This window comes from Nomascus leucogenys, chromosome 16, assembly GCF_006542625.1.
Source record: "Nomascus leucogenys isolate Asia chromosome 16, Asia_NLE_v1, whole genome shotgun sequence".
NCBI classification, from domain to species: domain Eukaryota; kingdom Metazoa; phylum Chordata; class Mammalia; order Primates; family Hylobatidae; genus Nomascus; species Nomascus leucogenys.
Genome location: NC_044396.1, coordinates 17,036,166 through 17,040,256, shown reverse-complemented (window position 1 = coordinate 17,040,256; position 4,091 = coordinate 17,036,166). Strand labels below are relative to the sequence as shown.

Genomic DNA, 4,091 nt, shown 5'->3' with positions numbered 1-4,091 from the left:
CTGCAAGCTCCGTCTCCCGGGTTCACGCCATTCTCCTGCCTCAGCCTCTCCGAGTAGCTGGGACTACAGGCGCCCGCCACCACGCCCGGCTAATTTTTTGTATTTTTAGTAGAGATGGGGTTTCACCATGGTCTTGATCTCCTGACCTCGTGATCCGCCCGCCTCGGCCTCCCAAAGTGCTGGGATTACAAGCGTGAGCCACCGCGCCCGGCCTCTATTATAATATTTATATTAAGTGGATTTATTAACAGTGGTCACATTTGAGGACTGGAGTTAGAGAAAGGAGTTCTTAATTCACATACATATTTTATTTAAAAATAATGTTATTTTAAGAATAAATATTTAAGTAAATTATATATGGTAAAATAGCTTCATGCTGTATTTTAAGGATAACTTAAATACTAAAAAATTAAAGTAACTTCTATGCAAGGATAAGAGTGTAACTGTAGAATAAGTAAATAAGAGCAGTACTAACCAGTCAAATGAGTATAACTAAAATTTTAACACTGTTAAAAATGACATAATCTTTTCACTATTTTCTATTTGATAATTTACAACTTTTGCTGAAAAAGTAAATCAAATATTTTAATTTGTAGCTTGTGATTAGATAATACATTTTTCTTTAAAAAAACTAAGGAAGTAAAGGTGGAAATCTTTGATGTGTTTTTGTTTTCCCTTTCCCAGTGCTTTTCATTCTTCATTCTACTCTCCATCTTACTCAGAACAGGCACCACTAATTACCCAATTTCAGTATAATCAAAATGCTAGAAGGAAATAAAGTACCTTAATGACATGTCTTAAGCCTTCCAAATCTTGATAGCGTAAACCAAAAAGCATCCGAGACAGGACTCAATCAATTCAGAATTTTATTTTGCCAAGCTTAAGGATTTGCCCGGAAGAAAACACAAATCCACAGGAACAGTCTATGGTTCATACCTTTTTAGAAAGATGATTTTGAGGGCTTCAGTATTTAAAGGGGGAAAGCAGGCTAGAGGGGAAAGAGAGAGGATATGGTCCCATTACTGACTCCATATATTGCAAGAGAAAAGGAGCAGGTTGGGGAATAGTCAATTAGGTATTCCTCTCATGCTCAATAAATTGGCACTTTACATAAGGTGAACATAGAGTACCTACCTATGGAGATATCTGACCTTTTATCTGTAGCTATTAGCTTAGGAAAAAAAGCAAGCAGTTTCTTGCATGACTCAGCATTCAGCTTACTTTTTTCCTTTTGGCATAGTGAATTGGGGTCCCGAGATTTTTTTTTCCACAATGGGAGAATCATAACGACAAATTTATAAATATAAAATTTTTCTTACCCTTTGTGAAATTCTTCATTTAAATTCCTAAAATTTTACGAGATTAAAATACATTTAGTAACAATCAACTTTTTTAATACAAAGATTCTAGAAAAGCTTAAGGTACATTATTAGCTATGGTCACTCATTCTGTCTTGAAGAAGTTTAATAGAAATGCTTTTTTCAGCACCGAACTGGGATCTTCAGGACCATCCTTCCCTCCTTTCCTCTCTCCCTCTCTTCCTTCCTTCTTTTTCTCTTGTTCATTCTTCCTCTTTTTTTGAGGGGTTGGAGTAGAAGGATAGGCATATACAATTGTGAGGTCTGGAATCTACTTCATATAAGGACAAGGAGCAACTCTGGATAAAAAGAGAGTAATATACATGCTTTATTTGCCTGCAACTTGTGGGAAAGAGCATCAGAAGGCAGGAGAGGGACTTGGAAGGGGAAGTGAGAGAACATTGAAGATAAATCCCACTTCTTCTGTGGTTTTTTACTAGGGTGGATACTCATGTACTGACAAGCAAGTATCATCTTTAGCAGACTCTACCTGAGATAATGATCTGCTTTTATTTGTCACTGATTTTACTTTCCACAGGGTATCAGGATAAGGAACCTTCAAATAATGCATCACATTTAATCTCTTGGTGGCAAAGGTAGCATGGAGGTGGCACATAGCATCTGTGGTACAGGTAGGAAGGAGATTGCTAACCCTTGTTCAAGATGACATTGATAGGCAAATAGCCAAGAATATGCTTTTCTCTTGGAAGTGCCTACTCCACTTACTCTGAAAGGCTGACTCCTCACGATTCATTCAGATCTCTGCCTACATGTTACCTTCTCAGGTAGATCATCCCTGAACAGACTCCCACCCCCATCCCATATACCTTATTATTCTGTTGCAGTACTCTATTGGTTTCCTACATAGTACTTAAATTAATTTGTGCTTGTCCATTTTTTTGTTTACTTACATATTGACTAATACATTTATTTACTTGTTTGTTACAAGTAAATAATGTCTTTATAAGAGGAATATGCCTTTTTAGCTTTCCAACATTTGTCCAGTGTTTATCGCAGTACCTGGAGCATAGCAGTTCCTCAAATATCAGTGGAAAGAAGGAATAATTTAAAATTTAAATTTAAAAAATCCAAACATGAGGCTGTAATTCTTATTGTGATTCTCAAAGATCCTGATTACTTGGTTGGGATTTTGATGGAGAAGCAGAAAGAGAGACAACATGTATTTCTGCCTCCAGATTAAGTAAATATTGTAGAAGAAGGAAAACAATTATTTCATTTACTACACCTAGCGTGCATATTTGGTACCTCTTAATATTAAAATAGTTCCTGCTATCTCTTATATTTGTAATACTCCTCATGTTTATCTATTGCAAGTATATATTAGTACTTATGGTATTTCAAGAAATAGGTAGCACAGGAGATCCAATGAGATGCAAGACAAACCTGCCTCCTTCCTAAAACTGAAGAGATGTTAGTAAACGCTGACTTGGAGTTTTTTCATAATGGCATCTTAAATTGTATTTTTTTATACACGTTTTTTTGGCATACGTAGATACAAAGACTATTCTTCACTTCCATAAAGAATTATGCTTTCTCCTATTTTTTTTTTTGAAATCTGTGTCTTTTTGGCTTGTGTTTTCTTACCTTTGGTAGAAACGTGGATATCAAAACAGTTTACCTTTAATTTCACTATAAAAAATAACAACTGTTCAAATGCATGTAATCAGCAACTGACATTTGGCCTCAGTGATGAGGCAACAACAGAGAACAGAACTTAGGAAACTGCAGAAGACATGCACCAAATAAAGGGCACACTACCCCTGCTACTCTATAATTTAAATGTTCGTCAGAGCTCACATTTTCAAGAGAACTAGAAGTCTAGATTTCTTTTAACATGAAATGATCTGATTTTTAAAATGTTTGGGGGCTAAATTAAAAAACCAACAAAGCATATGTGGCAACACTGTAGTAACAGGTCAACAAATATTAAGACCAGATTTAGCTCTCAAGATGGCTGTTTTCTCCATCCTACAGGGTACTTTTCATTTTCAGCAGAGAAAAACTTTGACCACTAACACTTGGGAATATTTAAGGGGAATAATGACTGTCTTACCAGTTCCTTTCATAGACCATAACAGGAACTTAATAAACAGTAGTTGAGTGGACACACCGAATGCGTAAGTCATTCACACGTCGTTACTGTGGTTCAAGAATTAGAACAATTTAGTGTATATGAAGAGAGAAAATTGGACAATAAAAATTATTTACATATTTTGTAACCATAACAGTTAACAACTTCAAGCACTTTCTCTGTGCTAGGTACCATGCAAACACTTTTATAAGGATCACTCCACCAATTCCTTATAATGATTCTATGTAGTAAGACTATAGCTGTCCTTTAACTTATCCAGAGCTGGTAAGCTGCAGAGTTAATAAGAAAAAGAGATATAAAATAATTCTGACACCAAGGCCCATGTCTTAATTGTTACTATATTATGTAAATATGTATTGAGGAACAACAAGCCCACAATAAAGACCTAAGAAACAGGCAGTGTTTTGTTTTGAAAGATGACCGTGGTTTTCAAGTAGGTCATATAAAAGGACAGAAAATGGAAAATGAGAAATTTTGAAAACCATGGGACCTATGGAGAAATTGTAGGTTCAGAAAGAAAACACAAGGACTCAGAATAAGATGGACTTGCCCTAAGGAAAATCAATGAAAAGCTGAGTGCTCAGAATCAGGAAAAATGCTGTGTAGGGTAGTTATTTCCA

The 4,091-nt window shown here is 35.6% G+C and overlaps 1 long non-coding RNA gene across 1 annotated transcript; it reads right to left on the bottom strand.

Annotated features, from left to right (window-relative positions):
• Nucleotides 1-849: 849 nt before the first annotated feature.
• LOC115830624 lies at nucleotides 850-2,394 on the bottom strand. The gene is made up of 2 exons (XR_004026153.1): nucleotides 2,270-2,394; nucleotides 850-1,657 (listed from the first exon to the last, which is right to left on the bottom strand). It is a non-coding gene; the product is annotated as an uncharacterized LOC115830624 (long non-coding RNA).
• Between the last annotated feature and the right edge of the window lie 1,697 nt (nucleotides 2,395-4,091).